The sequence below is a fragment of the Scyliorhinus canicula genome, chromosome 3, assembly GCF_902713615.1.
Source record: "Scyliorhinus canicula chromosome 3, sScyCan1.1, whole genome shotgun sequence".
NCBI classification, from domain to species: Eukaryota; Metazoa; Chordata; class Chondrichthyes; order Carcharhiniformes; family Scyliorhinidae; genus Scyliorhinus; species Scyliorhinus canicula.
In genome coordinates this window covers 94,993,462-95,010,378 of record NC_052148.1, presented here as the reverse complement: position 1 = coordinate 95,010,378, position 16,917 = coordinate 94,993,462, and the positions used below count along the sequence as shown (strand labels likewise).

Below are 16,917 nucleotides of genomic sequence, written 5' to 3'. Positions count from 1 at the left end.
AAAAATCATGGGATTGGAGAATGCAAAAAAACATTCGCACCACGACTTTTTCTTAAATTAAAAATTATGCAGTCTGATCACTTTCACACTCAGTGGTCACGGTGATCTCCAAAATTAAGTAAGGCTGTTGAGGAAAAAAAGTTGCACATAATTTACGCAACTATTCTGAACCCCAGCGTACCTAGATACAAGACACAAGGAAAAAGCCGTAACACAAATGCCAGAAGGCGTCAACTTTCAACTGAAGCAATGTCTAATTTAACCATTTTATGTCTTGCTCAGTAAGCGTTTCACACAAAAATAAACGTCCGTAGAAAACACAACAGAGATCAATCAAGTAACGTACTGGAGAGAGAGGGGGGGAATAAATCTCCCAAGACAGGAAGGATCAATATTCCCTTAAGGGGAACAAAGGAATTATTTCTGTTTCTAAGAAATTCTCAACAACATACTCACTAAACGACCTGGTCCACAATTTACCTTCGCTTCGCTAACCGGTCAAAACCACACTTCGCCCCTCTTATAGACAACCAATCAATACAAGCAATGCCTGAATTTCTCACCTTTAAGTACAGGCTAAAAACAAACTACACATTTCCGCTGGGTCCTAAGCTCTCCTGACCCCCTGACGCCAAAGCATGAGTTCTTGATCTAAATATTTACTTAACAGGAGCAGCAGTTTTTTTCTGCTGTTAATCGACTGTTTTCTTAACAGCGGGTTTTGCATATTTTCAGCGCTAGATGGCCCCAGAATAGCATAACAACATTAAAGCTATTACACCCAAAGGTTTTTTGTTGTTCTTTGGCAAAATATTCCAAGGCTCTGAAAATATAAAATAAGCAGCTAGTTTCTGTTTGTTGGTACATGAGATTATTTAAACGATTTACATAGATTACCGTACAAAGGATTGTTATGGAAAGAACGTGCATTTATATCATGCCTTTCAGAACCTCAGAAGGTGTAAATGTGCTGTAAAATAGAGCTCGGAACTCCTATAAGTATTAATTTAAATATTTTAGCTCGTGAAAAGGCTCAGTGACCAAACGTGCTTTTGCAACAGGCCAGGAAGGCAATAGGAACAGGAGGAGGCCGTTCAGCCCTTGGAGCCTGAGCCTCCATTTAATAAGATCACAGCTGATCTAACACTCATCAAGTCCACTTTCCTGCCTGCTTTCTGTAACCCTTAATTCCCCTACTGATTAAAAACCTATCGATCTCAACGAATGTTCAAGAACTCAGTCTCCACAGCTTCCTGGAGTAAAGAATTCCAAAGATTTATCACTCTTTGAGAAACGAAATTCTTTCTCAAATCCATCTTAAATGAGCACCCCTTATTCTGCAACTATGCCCCCTGGTCTGACACTCTCCCATGAATGGAAACATCCTCCCAAAATTTACCCTGTCTATTCCCCTAAGAATCTTTTTTTTTAATGTTTTATTTGATTTTCAACATTTTATACATAAAACAACACAAAGAAAAAGAATAACAGAAGACCCCCACCACTCTCCAAACCAATACATATATGACTCCAAAAAAATTTAAAATCCCTGTCCCCTCCCAAACTCCCCAGCAGCTGATGGTGATCAACTCTTTAAGGTGAAGAGTAAACAGATCCCATCTCTTCTGGAACCCCTCATTTGCCCCGTCAAAGTGAACATAACCGTCTCAAAATACAGAAACTCCATCAGATCCCCCAGCCACACTGAGGCACAGGACGGAGAAGCTGACCTCAACCCTATCTAAGGAAAGATGTGCTGGCCTTGCAAAGGATCCAGAGGAAGTTCACAAGAATTATGCCTGCAATGAAGAGCAGGTCTGACACCCCAAAGTCTGCAGCTTCGGCAGGTCTGACACCCCAAGGTATAGCTGCAGGGGACTGGGCTCCAAGTCCAAGTACGAAGATCGCCGACACGGTGCTGAAGAATGAACCCCAAAACCCTCCAACTTTGGACAGGACCAGAACCTATGTATGTGGTTTACTAGGCCCGACCCAAGCTGTTCGCAAGTGTCTTCCACCCCTCAAACAATCAGCTCATCCTTGACTCGTCAGGTATGCCCTGTGCACCAGCTTCAATTCTATTAACCCTAGTCTCACACATGAGGTTGAGGCGTTCACCCTCCGCAACACCACACATCACAACCCCTCCTCTAGCATCATCACTTGGCCTTAACCCTCTCCAGTGATGCCATATCCTCCTCCGAAATCCTCCCATAAATTGCCGAGATGACCCCTCCCTCTAACCCCATCACCGACAACACCCCCTCCAACAACGAGGAGGACAGTGTCCCTGGAAACGTCGGGAAAAGCTTTCTTGCAAAATCCCGCACTTGCGTACAGCTAAAGGCCTTCTCCCCCCTGGAATCCCAAACTTCTCCACCCTCTCCTCCAAGCTCGCAAACTGCCCTTCCAGAATTAAGTCCTTCATTTCTACCACCCCCACACCTCCCAGCCTGAAAACTAGTATCCAATCTCGCCGGCTCAAACAAATGGCTCTCTCTGATCGGCATCAGCTTCAACCCCACCCGTTACTTAAAATGCTGCTGAAATTGCCCCTATATCTTCAGTGTGGCCACCACCACCGGACTACCTGAATATTTCCCTGGGGAAAGCGGGAGCGGTGCTGTTGCAAAGCGACCCCCTATAAGAACCTGCCTCCATCTTCATCCACATTGCCTGCGGCTCCCTACCCCAGCCCCACACCTTCTTGGTGTTCGCTGTCCGATAATAATACATCAGATTCAACAGAGCCAAACCCCCTGACTGTCGCCTGCTCTGAAGCACATTTTCAGAATCCTTGTCACTATACCAGCCCAGACAAATGACAAAATCAACCATTCCACCCTCATAAAAAGTACTTTCGGCAAGAAGATTGGTTAAAAACCATGGCAGAACATTAATCTTTGCTGCCTGTACCCGGCCTGCCAATGATAGGGGGAAGGTGTCCCACCTCAACAGATCCACATCGACCCTGCCTTCCAGGCTTGTAAAATCCAATTTACGGAGCTGGACCCAATCTCGACCATCTACACCCCCAGATGTCTGAAGTGAGTAGTCGCCACTCAAAATGGCAACTCCCCCAGGCCAGCTCCGGTCCTGGAGGAGAGACCAAAAAGCACATGCTCTTCTCCACATTCAACTTGTATCCCGAAAAACCCAAATCATTTGACCAGCCCCATTATATCCCCCATCGTGGGAACCAGGTTGGAAATATATAATGTTGCCCGTTTTCGATCCCAACAGCGTCGCCAATACACAAGCCTTCCCTTATATCGATCAAATGACCACACAACCAGTTAGTAAGTTCAAAAGATGGTTTATTTACATACAAGAGTTACCTCGACATGCAAACATAATATCTACTACAAGTTAAACTACACCTATCAGCTACAATAACCTATGATTAACTTCAGGGCGACCGGTACTGTGCAAATGGATAAGGCCTTTCTCTGGATTTCACTTGGCTGGTTCAAAGAAAGCGGCTCTACCTCTGCTGGGCTCATCCATCAGGTAGCAATCTTTGGTCTTGAACTTGACTGGCTGTTCCTGCTACAATTGGTTTGGTACAGGCCGGATCCAAAAGAGACAGAACACATGGCTATGTCCTCTTTTATCCCTCTGGGATTTCGCGCTCTTTGGGGTGGTCTTTAACTTTGGACCCAATAGTTCGACAAGGCTCTGATCACTGTCTTCGATGTCGGCCATTAAAGGGGCAGGTGACTTGGTGGCTGGGCAGGTCTGTAGCGATCATTGACCTTGGCAGTTGGGCTTTCTGAGTAAAGGGAATGGCACCGATCAGTCTGTGGCTGTACCAGTTTCTTGATTGGAGTTCTATTGTCCTGGGAAAATGGGCCATTAAAATGTAAACGAGCGGGGGGTTTTCATCAGGCCTGGTTACCTGTGTTTCAGATAAACATAGGGCGCGATTCTCCCAAAACGGGAGAAATCGTAAAGCTGCCGTAAAACCCGGGCGGGTTTTACGGCAGCGCGCCCCTTCCCGACCGGGGACCGATTCTGGTCCCCGGTCGGGGCTAGCAGCCCGACACCGTAGGCTCCGGCAAGACGGGCTTAACGAAAATCGTTAAGCCCGCTTGCCGGAGTTAGCGCCGGCTGACGCGTCATATGACGTCAGCCGCGCATGCGCAGTTTGGAAGACTCAACCCGCGCATGCGCGGGTGACGTCATCGCGTTTTTGCGCGAAACCCGCGCATGCGCGGGCCAGGTTGCCCCTCAGCCGCCCCGTGAATGGATACTGCGGGGCGGCGGAAGGACAAGTAGTGCGCGGGCAGCGGGCCCGCTGCCCGCGATCGGTGCCCACCGATCGCGGGCCCATGGCACCCTTGGCACGGCCATGGTACGGCCGTGCCAATCGGTGCCATGGTTATTAATAGCGAGTTTGTGACGCTGTTTTTACGAACGGCAAGACCAGGTGTGTTTGCCGTTCGTAAAAACGGCGGAAAGGGCTGGGACTTCGGCCCATCTAACAGCTGAGAATCGCTGCCGGCCGTAAAAAAAACGGCGGCAGCGATTCGGGTCGGGACTTCGGCGGGGGGGGGTGGAGAATAGCGGGAGGGCGGCAAAAATGTCGGGCAGGCCCTCCCGCTATTCTCCCACCCGTCGTGGGGGTCGGAGAATTTCGCCCATAGGCTCTGTATCTGTCTGAGTTCTGGGTTGGCCATAATTCCCATGGTCCTTTGCAGGTGGCCATCTTAGATGGCTACAGCATCAAAAAATTGCCCGCATACGGGGACACTCTATGCTCCACGCACAGTAGTTCTGTCTCCCTGACGTGATTGCGGAAGACCAGACAGGCTTTGTCAAGGGTCAACAATTGTCAGCCAATATACGACAGTTGTTGAATATTGTTCTTTCCCTCTCTCCTGTGTCTGAGCCAGAGGTGATTGTGTCCATGAACACCGAGAAATTCTTTGATAGGGTGGAGTCAGGATATCTTTTTGAGGTCTTTGGGAGGTTCGGTCTGGGGTAGAAGTTCATTTTGTGGATTTGACTATTGTATAAGGCCCCCATGGCTAGTGTCCACAATAATGTCTTGAGCCCGGGTTCAATCCTGGCCCCAGGTCACTTCGTGTGGAGTTTGCGCATTCTCCCCGTGTCTGCGTGGATTTCACCCCCACAACCCAAAGATGTGCAGGTTAGGTGGATTGGCCACGCTAAATTGCTCCTTAAATCGAAAAAAAAAAATTGGATTCTTTAAATTTAACAACAACAAAAAAAATGAATGTCCTCCCGAAGTTTTTACTTCTTTTTCAATGTCTCCCCATTTTTCTCCCTCAGTCCTTTTTTGTTAGGGTGTCCTCCTGTCTTTGGGTAAGCAAGACCCTAAGGATCCAGAGGGTGTTTCTCCAGAGGGGTAGACAGTTGAGGGGTTTAGCATTACCCAATTTGCTATTTTGTTACTGGGCGACCAACATTGAGAAGGTGTTGGGGTGGGTTAGCAATCTGAGTTCCATATTTGGACAGATGGAGGCAAGTTCTGGTAGGGACTCTAGTTTGGGTGCCTTGAGTGCTTTGCTTCCGTTCGTCCCTGCAAGGATTTCTTCGAACCCGGTGGTTGTTCCACCCTCAGGATATGGAGCCATCTCAGACAACATTTTGAGCTCAGCTCCATGTCGTTTTTGGGCCCCTATTTGGTAGCCATCGTTTTGAGCCTTCAAGTTTGGACTCAACATTTAGGTTGTGGGAGGAAAAGGGTGTTGACAGGTTTGGGAACTTTTTCATGGAGGGGCAGTTTGCCAGCTTTGAGGAGCCATCGGTGAAGTTTCAACTTTCTGGGATGAGCTTATTCCGATACTTCCAGATTCGTAACTTTGTGCAAAAGACTTTTCCCTCATTTCCTTTGTCGCCACCATCCTCCCTGTTGAGGAGGATTCTGTCTTTCAGTGGGTCTGGTGGGGGGAGTATTTATGGCCAGTGATGTGTTATCTGTGTTGGTCTAACATCGACTGCGACTGGATGCAGTAAAACGAGAAACAGGCTTCCAACACTGTTTTATTGAACCTGTTGATTGTTGTACATAATCTGCTGTGGGTTGACACTCTATTAACCTAACTGATAACCTCCTACTGGCTTGACCAGACTAGCTCTCTATCACATGGTGATGATGTTCATTGGCATGTGCACTGCGACTATCTCCCTGGCATGTCCTGTGAGAGAGGGAGAGCCTTAATGGCCTGTGGGCTTTATAGTGGTGGTGTCCTGTCTGGTGATTGGTTGTTCTGTGTTGTGTGTGTTCATTGGTTATCCTGTGTGTCAATCACTGCCTGTCTGCATCTCATGATATACGTGAGTGGATGTTATGTCAGCCAGATCTTGTCAGTGGAGTCGGCCCTGATGGATGAGGTGAAAGCAAAGAGGGAGAGGGAATTGGGACCCATTTTGGACGAGGATGTGTGGAGTGACGCCCTTTGCATGGTAAATTCCACATCCTCCTGTGCGCAGGTCAGCCTGATCCAGTTTACGGTTGTGCTTAAGGCTCAGCTGTCCAAGGTTAGGATGAGTGGTTTCTTTTCGGGAGTGGAGGGCAAGTATGGGCAGCTGTTCTCAGGGGCCGGCTAATCACACTCTTATGTTCTGTTTGTATCCCAAGTTGCTAAGCTTTTGGGTCTCCTTCTTTAACATCATGTCAGTAATTTTCAACGTCGACTGAAGCCCTGTCCTTTGGTGGCCATTTTCAGGGTAACAGACTCACCGGTGCTGCAGACGGGGGGTGAAGGTGAATATTCTAGCCTTTGCCACTTTAATAGCCCTGAAGCGAGTTCTGCTTGAGTGGACGTCTCCTTGGCCTGGTTGAGCAACCACATGGAATTTATGCATTTGGAGAAGGTCGAATACACCTTCAGGGGGTTGGGTGAAGGGTTCTACCTGAGATGGCAGCCATTCATTCCCTTTTTTAAAGAGTTAGTCACTGTCAATGGTTAGGGATGAGGGTTTAGTTTATGGTTGGGGGCTTTGTTAGATATGATCTACACAGTTGGTTGTGGTTCTTTTACAGTGTAACTTGTAACATCTGTTTTTATATGGTTATATTGTTAAAAATGAAAATTCTTCATGAAAAATATATATTTTTAACATTCTTCTGAACACCAAGGGGTACAGTCCCAGCTTGTTTAATCTTTTCCCATATGGTAGACCCGCCATACTCAAGATTGTCGCAGTAAACCTCTTCTGTACTGCCTCCAATGATTAATATATATTCCCTTAAATAAGGGAACTAAAACTGGACACAGTATTGCTTGGATGAGTGCAGCTGCAACAATACTCAAGAAGCTTGACACCATCCAGGACAAAGCAGCCCGCTTGATTGCTCCTCCTTCCACAAACATTCAAACCCTCCACCACCATCGAACAGTGGCAGCCATGTGTACAATCTCCAAGATGCACTGCAGTAACTCACCAAGGATCCTTTGACAGCACCTTGAAACCCATGACCACTACCATCTAGAAGGACAAGAGCAGCAGATACCTGGGCTCCCCACCACCTGGAGGTTCCCCTCCAAGTCACTCACCACCCTGACTTGGAAATATATCGACATTCCTTCACTGTTGATGGGTCAAAATCCTGGAACTCCCTCCCTAATAGCACACTGGGTGTACCTACACCTGAAGGACTGCAGCAGTTCAAGAAGGCAACTCACCACCACCTTCTGAAGGGAACTGGGGATGGGCTCAAAAATACTGGCCTAACCAGCGACGCCCACATCCCGTAAATGAATTTTTAAAAATGTATTCTAAATGTTACCTCACTAGTGCCTTGTACAGTTGTAGCAACAACTCTTTACTTTAAAGAAGCTCATGATGAATATACCATTTGTTAATCTTTCATATTAGCCAGGCAAACGGGTTATGAATAAAAAGAGGTGGTAGCCCTTGATTAGATCTAGGCAACTATCAATCACCCATAATTAGCAGCTATCAATCTCCCACAATAGTCAGACCAAGAGGCTTCAAATAGAGGACAAAGTCCTTGGTTGAGATCGAGATGATCTCCCACAAAAGCTAGACAAAAAGAATTAGAAATTAATACAGGAAATTCTGGACAAACTCAGTATGTCTGGCAGCGTCTCTGAAGAAACAGAGTTAGCATTTTGAGTCAAAAATGACAATTCTTCGGCATATATATTTTAATTTTGCTCTTATAAAATGTATTTGGGGCAGCACAGTGGCGCAGTGGGTTAGCCCTGCAGCCTCACAGCGCCGATGTCCCAGGTTCGATCCCAGCTCTGGGTCACTGTCCGTGTGGAGTTTGCAAGTTCTCCCCGTGTTTGCGTGGGTTTCACCCCCACAACCCAAAGATGTGCAGGCTAGGTGGATTGGCCACGCTAAATTGCCCCTTGATTGGAAAAAATGAATTGGGTACTCTAAATTTTTTTTTTTTTAATTTAATGGACACAGATCCACAAGTGGAACCTGACCAGCCTGGTGGAGCCTGACCAGCAAAGGGGGAAAGTCAGAGGGGGCCTGGCACTACCAAACCTACAATACTACCACTGGGCAGCAACAGCAGAAAAAGTGAGGGGATGGGGACAAGAACTCAACACAGATTGGGTACAAATGGAGGAGGCATCCTGTAAAGGAACAACCCTCCGGACCCTGGAAGCGAGAAGGGGGCACACTGACGGTCGGGGACTTCTACATAGGGCACAGAGTAGCGACACTGGATGAATTGACGAGGAAGTGGAAACAAGCAAGAGGACAGGAATCGAGACACCTCGAAATAAAGCACTTCCTCCGCAAAGAGACAGTAGGGCACCCCGGAGCCCCAGAAAGCACACTACTCGAGGACCTGATAGGCACAAGCAGCGAGAAGGGGGGGCTATGTGGGAAAATATACGGACAGCTCCTGGGCAGAGCCCGAACACCACTGGACGGGACCAGACAAAAATGGGAGGACGAAGTGGGGACAGAGGTCGGGTGGGGACTCTGGAGCGAAGCACTGAGCAGGGTGAGCTCCACCTCCTCCTGCGCAAGGCTAAGCCTAATGCAGCTCAAAGTGGTGCACAGAGCGCATCTGACCAGAACTCGAATGAGCAGGTTCGTCCCGGCGGTGGAGGACAAATGTGAATGGTGCCAGAGGGGCCCGGCCAACCACACCCACATGTTCTGGGCTTGCCCCAAGCTTGCTAGGTTCTGGACAGCCTTCTCCGAGGCAATGTCCAAAGTTGTGGGGGTGAGGGTGAAGCCATGCCCAATAGTGGCAATCTTCAGGGTATCGGAGCAGCCAGGGTTACACATGGGGAAGGGGGCCGACGCCCTCGCTTTAGCTTCCCTAATTGCACGCCGGAGAATCCTGCTCGGCTGGCGATCGGCAGCACCACCCAAAGCTGCAGACTGGCTCGCTGACCTCTCGGAATTTCTCCCCCTGGAGAAGATTAAGTACACCACCCGAGGGTCAGAGGAAGGCTTCCTGGATACTTGGGGGAAGTTCGTCGGCCTGTTCCAAAACCTGTTCGAGGCCAACAACAAGGAGTAAGCCAGGGAAAACAAAAAGATGAAGAACCAAAGGACTGCCAAACCCGGGGGGGCGGGGGAGAGAAAAATGGGAAATCCACAAGAGAAGAGGAAGGGTGCTGAAACCAATGGAGGAGGGGGGGAGGATATCACAGACCGATCCAGAGGGCAGCAATATGTACAAACAGTTAGTCAAATGAAGGACAAAACAAACCTCTCTATAAAATAAAGCAAATTAGCGCGGGTAAGAAAAATGTAATGTATAAATATAAATATGAGAAAAGCCAATAAAAAGATCTTCAAAAAGAAAATAAAAACATTTTAAAAATGTATTTTTTTTTATAAATTTAGAGTACCCAATTGTTTTTTCCAATTAAGGGGCAATTTAGCGTGGCCAATCCACCTACCCTGCACATCTTTGGGTTGTGGGGGTGAAACCCACGCAGACACGGGGAGAATGTGCAAACTCCACACGGACAGTGACCCAGGGCCGGGATTCGAACCCAGGTCCTCAGCGCCGTAGGCAGCAATGCTAACCACTGTGCCACCGTGCTGCCCATTAAAAATGTATTTGAACATGATCATGCAAAGTAGGAAATAATACAAGTTCCACTTTGAGGCAGATCAAATGGTGTCCAGATGTCACCCATTGTTTCGGTAGAAGTGGGTAATATTGAATAGGGCAGCCGGGTAGCAGGGGCAGCAGGGTAGCATGGTGGTTAGCATAAATGCTTCACAGCTCCAGGGTCCCAGGTTCGATTCCCGGCTGGGTCACTGTCTGTGTGGAGTCTGCACATCCTCCCGCTGTGTGCGTGGGTTTCCTCCGGGTGCTCCGGTTTCCTCCCACAGTCCAAAGATGTGCGGGTTAGGTGGATTGGCCATGCTACATTGCCCGTAGTGTCCTAAAAAGTAAGGTTCAGGGGGGGTTGTTGGGTTACGGGTATAGGGTGGATACGTGGGTTTGAGTAGGGTGATCATGGCTTGCCACAACATCGAGGGCCGAAGGGCCTGTTCTGTGCTGCATGTTCTATGTTCTATTTACCAGGATGTTGCCTGGAATGGAGAGTAGGTCTTACGAGGAAAGGTTGAGGCCTTTTCTCATTAGAAAAGAGAAGGAGGGGGAGGGGAGGAGGGGGAGGGGAGGGGGGCATTTAATCGAATTGGAGTGTTGCAGGTAGGCACCCCATTCTCTTCCTGCCTGTGCCCCAATTAAGTCTGGGGCAGGAAGCTCATAGACGTCCCTCTCACCCCAATTGTGACCCTTAAGTGGGCAATTAATACCCACTGAAAGACCTCGTTCTGCCATCACTATTATTGATCAGAACTGGAAGATTTATGGTTCTCCAAACATTAACTATCAACTGGGAAAGAGCTTTATTTTATAGAAATCACAATTTTTAAAAAAGAAATTAGTGCTACAGCTTCAAATGTACCGAGTCTCAACTCCGTATTGATTCACATACAGATCAATGTTTAACCTTTCCATAGTATTCAAACAATCAAGGCGTTTTAACTGTGAAAGAGAAACAAGGGTTTTTAATGAGGCAAGAGGCAGAGGGATCCTGCCGCCGCCGATGTCGCAAGCCACCATCTCGCTGATACTGAAGCGGGACAAGGATCCGGAATCCTGCGGGTCATACAGGCCAATCTCCCTGATCAATGTGGATGCCAAGCTCCTGGCAAAGGTCCTGGCGATTAGAATTGAGGACTGCGTACTGGAGGTGATTGGGGACGATCAGACAGGGTTCGTGAAAGGCAGGCAGCTAACAGCTAACTTGAGAAGATTGCTTAATGTGATCATGATGCCCCCGACGGGCAAGGAGGTGGAGGTAGTGGTGGCAATGGACTTCGATCGGGTGGAGTGGGGCTATCTGTGGGAGGTGCTCGGACGGTTTGGGTTCGGGGAGGGACTGGTGAATTGGGTCAGACTACTGTACCAGGCCCCAAAAGCTAGCATTAGGATGAACAGGGTAGTGTCAGATTATTTCAGACTACATCGCGGGACCAGACAGGGATGCCCACTCTCCCCGTTGCTGTTTGCGCTAGCCATAGAGCCGTTGGCGATTGCGTTGAGAGCTGCAAAGGGATGGAAGGGATTGACCAGGGGCGGGGTAGAACATAGGGTCTCTCTCTATGCGGACGACCTGCTCCTGTACGTGTCGGACCCACTGGCCAGGATGGAAAATATACTGGAAACACTGAGGAAGTTCGGCCAGTTTTCAGGGTACAAATTAAATATGGCCAAGAGTGAGATGTTTGTGGTGCAGGCAAGGGGCCAGGAGAATAGACTGAAGGAGCTGCCATTTAGGCTGGTTGAGGAAAGTTTCCGATACTTGATGATACAGGTGGCACAAGACTGGGGCAGGTTGCACAAGTTAAATTTGACCAGGGTGGTGGAACAAATGAAGAGGGAGTTTCGGAGATGGGATGCACTCCCGCTGTCACTGGCGGGGAGGGTGCAGACTGTAAAGATGACAATCCTCCCTAGATTCCTGTTCATCTTCCAGTGTCTCCCAATCTTTATCCCACAGTCCTTCTTCAAAAGGACTGGCAAAATCATCATGAGCTTTGTCTGGGCGTGAAAATCCCCGCGGGTGGAGAAGGCGATGCTTGCAAGGAACCGCAGCGAGGGAGGGCTGGCATTGCCGAGTCTGATTAACTACTACTGGGCGGCTAACATAGCCATGATAAGGAAGTGGATGGTGGGTACGGGGTCTATCTGGGAGCGGGTGGAGGCGGCCTCGTGCAGGGGCACCAGCTTGGCAGCCCTGGTCACTGTTCCCCTACCGCTGTCACCGGCCAGGTACTCCACCAGCCCGGTAGTGGGGGCGGCCCTGCGGATATGGGGCCAGTGGAGGAGGCATGTAGGGGAGGTGGGTGCATCTGTCTGGGCTACAATATGTGATAACCATCGATTTTCCCCCGGGAGCATGGATGGGGGTTTCAAACATTTTTTTTTTTTTTTTAAATTTAGATTACCCAATTATTTTTTCCAATTAAGGGGCAATTTAGCGTGGCCAATCCACCTACTCTGCACATTTTTGGGTTGTTGGGGCGAAACCCACGCAGACACGGGGAGAATGTGCAAACTCCACACGGACAGTGACCCAGAGCCGGGATCGAACCTGGGACCTCAGCGCCGTGAGGCGGTTGTGCTAACCACTAGGCCACCGTGCTGCCCCGGGGTTTCAAACATGGCGGCGGGTGGGGGTGAGGAGGGTGGGCGATATGTCCCTGGAGGGGAGCTTTGCGAGTTTGAGGGGCTTGGAGGAGCAATTTGGTCTGGTAAGGGGAAATGATTTCAGGTACTTACAGATGCGGGACTTTGTCCGCAGACAGGTCCCATCCTTCCCACGCCTCCCGCCAATAGGGATCTAGGACAGAATAGTCTCTAGAGGAGAAGGAGGAGAGGGTAGAGTCTCGGATATTTACAAGGTGCTCATGAGGGGGGAAGAGTCCCAGACAGAGGAACTGAAACTCAAATGGGAGGAGGAACTTGGCAGGGAGATGGAGGACGGGCTGTGAGCAGAAGCCCTGAGTAGGGTAAACTCAACCGCAACATGTGCCAGGCTCGGCCTGATTCAATTTAAGGTCGTTCACCGGGCCCACATGACGGTAGCTCGGATGAGCAAATTCTTTGGGGTAGAGGATAAGTGCGCTAGATGCGTGGGAGGACCAGCAAGCCACGTTCACATGTTTTAGGCATGTCCTAAGCTTAGGGGGTACTGGGTGGGATTTGCGGGGATCATTCTGGTTTGGACAAGTTGAAGTGTTGGGTGGATTCCTTTGTAAGGTATAAGGTAAGGTAAGGTATAAAGGTATAAGGTAAGGTATAAAGGACCAAACACAACATGGTACCATGAGTGCTGAATATTTATAGATAGCAACGGCAGTGACAACATTAGGCAATCAACTGGAAGACCGGTCAGGTGAACTGCAGCCTGAGGCGACCCAGCGCATAAGGAAATGCTGAAGCTCGAGATGGACGGATTGAGGATCTCCATCGGGTTCAGATGTCCAGTAACGTAGATGAGAACTGGCGGCTGTTCAAACAGTAGTTTGAACTTTATGTTTTGGCCCTGGGCCTTCAGGCCCAGCCTGATGAAAGGCGAATCGCGTTGCTGCTAACAGTGGCAGGACCACCAGCGCTCGAACTGTATAACTCGTTTGTGTTTGACAATGAGGAGGATCACAAGAAATTTGATGAAGTGATGAAGCACTTTGATAAGGATTGTTCTCCTGAAAAATGAAACATTTGAGCGCTATATGTTCTGTATGCGTATCCAAAGATCTGGCGAATCATTTGACACTTGTAGCAGGGTAGCATGGTGGTTAGCATAAATGCTTCACAGCTCCAGGGTCCCAGGTTCGGTTCCCGGCTGGGTCACTGTCTGTGCAGAGTCTGCAAGTCCTCCCCGTGTGTGCGTGGGTTTCCTCCGGGTGCTCCGGTTTCCTCCCACAGTCCAAAGATGTGCGGGTTAGGTGGATTGGCCATGCTAAATTGCCCGTAGTGTCCTTAAAAGTAAGGTTAAGGGGGGGGGGGGGAGGGTTGTTGGGTTATGGGTATAGGGTGGATACGTGGGTTTGAGTAGGGTGATCATTGTTCGGCACAACTTCGAGGGCCGAAGGGCCTGTTCTGTGCTGTACTGTTCTATGTTCTATGTCCCGGGTGCTAAAAGCAAGGGTGGTGATGAGTCCAGAGGTGGCAATTTTTGGGGTCCCGGAAGGCCCGGGAGTCCAGGGCGAGAAAGCGGCCGATGTTCTGGCCTTTGCTTCTCTGATAGCCCGGCGACAAATGCTGCTGGCATGGAGGGACCCAAAACCCCCGAAGACCGAGCTATGGCTTTTGGACATGTCAAGTTTTCTGGGTCTGGAAAAAATTAAGTTCACCTTGAGGGGATCTGCACTGGGGTTCGCCCGAAGGTGGCAACCATTCATCGACTTCTTCGTGGGAGAGTGAACGTCAGCAGGGGTGGGGGGGGGGGGGGGGGGGGGAGATTAGAGTAGAGTAAGAGGGATAAATAGGCGGGTTGTGTCGATGGGAGAGGAGCGGGTTTGTGCAGTATGGTTCGATTGAAGTATTGATTTTACGTTGATGTTTGCACAGTTTTGCCTTTTTTGTTTTTTTTTTCGTTGTTATCTGTAACTGTTTACAATGCCAAAAAATACCTCAATAAAATTGTTTGATAAAAAAAAACTGTGAGAGAGAAACGGGACTGGAAAGAAAGAGTTATGTGCAGGAGAAATCTAACATTTTGCAAATGTCGTGAGAGGAATTTACTGCACAACAACTATTGTGTTATGCTGCTTCGGAAAACACAGGCAGCTACTTGATGCAGTCTTAACTAAAGGATGCTCCAGACTCTGAAATGAGTTCAACGTGTTTATTGAACTATTAACACAGTTCTCAAATGAGTTCGACTCTCTGCTAATCTAACTGCAGTAACTCAGTCTAACTGTACCAGCTTGCTCTGAGCCACGTGCTGGGGTGTGATGCTGCTGATCAACCCTGTCTAACTCTCTAGATGTCTGTCTGTGGAAAGAGGCAGGGTCTGAGTGCCTCATCCCTTTTATAGTGTTTATGTCATGCTCCCTTGTGGTGATGCCACCTCTGAGTGCCCTGACTGCCGTTTGGTTGTGTCCTATTCTGAGTGTTCATTGGTTGCATGTTTCCATATCATGACATCTCCCACCCTTTTTTCTAGGTGTAGATACATGTGAATGCGTCTGTCTAATGTGACTGACTGAGGAATACAGAACAAAACAAACAAAACAAATGCTCATAAATCCAGTCTCTGAGGCTTGCGTCTGATCCTCGTCCACCGCCGGAGAGGTGGTGGAGGGGATGACGGTGTTTTGACAGGCGAGTGGGAGGCACGACTGGTGGCCTCGTGGTTCAAGGTGTCTGGAGGTGGCAATTCGACATGTGGAAATGGAGGGGAAAGTGGTTGTGGGCAACTTTTTGCAGTGCCCTTCGATCCCTTCGCACAATGGAGCCATCGGCCATACATATGACATAGGATCTGGGTGCGGCCTGTCAAACAGCGACAGCCGGAGCACACCACCCACCATCCGGTATCTTGGGCGCGATTCTCCGCTCCCCACGCCGTGGGAGAATCGTGGGAGGGCCGGGCGACACACGACACGCCCCCCTGGCGCCCCCCACGATTCTCCCACCCCCCTGCTCGGCCCAGATGGGCTGAGCGTCCTGCCGTTCCCCACCAGTTCACGAAGGCGGCAACCACATCTGGTCGCTGCCGTCGTGAACATGGTTGCCAGATGCTCGTTTGTGGCTTGTGCGGGGCGGTGAGGGGAATGAGCACCACGGCCGTGCTCGGGAGGGGACTGGCCCGCAATCGGTGCCCACCGAACGTCGGGCCGGCGTCTCAAAGCGACGCACTCTTTCCCCTCCACCGCCCCGTAGGATCAAGCCACCATGTCTTGCGGGGCAGCAGAGGGGAAGTCGGCAACCGCGCATGCGCGGGTTGGAGCTGTCAGCCGTCGTGACGGCAGCCGCGCATGTGCGGGTTGGAGCTGGCCAACCTGCGCATGCGCGGCTGACGTCACATAGGCGCCGCCATCGCGTCATTCTCGGCGCGCCGCCTTGACGCTCCGGCAGCCGAGATTAACGGAGCGCCGCTCCTAGCCCCCCGGGTGGGGGTGAATTAGGTGCGTGGAGCGGCCTCCGATTTATCGTGGAAGCGGAGTGTTCCGCCCCTTGTTCCTGACCGTGTCTGCCGGGAATAGCACGTCCAGATCGGTGGCATGTGCGTCATAGCCCTGCTTCTGGCTGTCGCGAAGCTGCTACATCTTCTACAGCACCAGAAGGTGATCAAGGTTGGGCAGGTGTATGACTGGAAGCGCGTCCACAGGTCCCTGTTCATCAGCAGTTGAGCTGGAACCTCTGACGGGTTTTGCAGTTCAGGACCACGTCCGTGATGTCCTGGTTAATGCCGGGCAGTAAACAGCTTGCCGGCCCCTGCGTCTGCACTTTGTGATGCCCAGGTGTCCCTCATGAATCTGCCGCAGCAACATGCTCTGGAGACGTAACGGGATGACTATCCTGCCCAGCTTGAGCAGGATGCTGTCGATCAGTGTCAGGTTGTCCTTGATGTTGTAGAATTGAGGGCATTGCCCTTTCTGCCAGCCCTTGCTAAGGTTGCGGATGACTCGCTGCAACAGGGGGTCTTCGGCCGTCTCTTCTCAGATGAGAACGATCTTCTCATCTGTTGCCGGGAGAGTGCTTGCACACAGTTGTACCTGCAATTCAATGTGCTGGATGATCTCCAGTGGTTCATTGGGTGAGTTGACGGAGCAGGACAATGCATCGGCGATGATGAGCTCCTTGCCAGGCATGTACACCAAACTGAAATCATACCTCCGGAGTTTGAGCAGAATTCTCTGCAAACGAGGCGTCATGTCGTTCAGGTCCTTTTGGATGATGTGGAC

General features: G+C 49.8%; 1 protein-coding gene across 8 annotated transcripts in view; it reads right to left on the bottom strand.

Annotated features, from left to right (window-relative positions):
* Positions 1-16,917, bottom strand: part of ddx4 (DEAD (Asp-Glu-Ala-Asp) box polypeptide 4) — a 137,419-nt gene that overhangs the window by 93,283 nt on the left and 27,219 nt on the right. For 2 of the 8 annotated variants that reach the window (XM_038790918.1, XM_038790924.1), the window contains exon 1: positions 481-577. The exons of 2 other annotated variants lie outside the window; for them this stretch is intronic. The gene's annotated coding sequence lies outside the window, so the exon portion shown is untranslated. Of the gene's footprint in view, positions 1-456; positions 686-16,917 lie in introns of those variants that run through there. 4 more of the 8 variants (XM_038790921.1, XM_038790926.1, XM_038790922.1 and 1 more) reach the window with 4 other exon arrangements.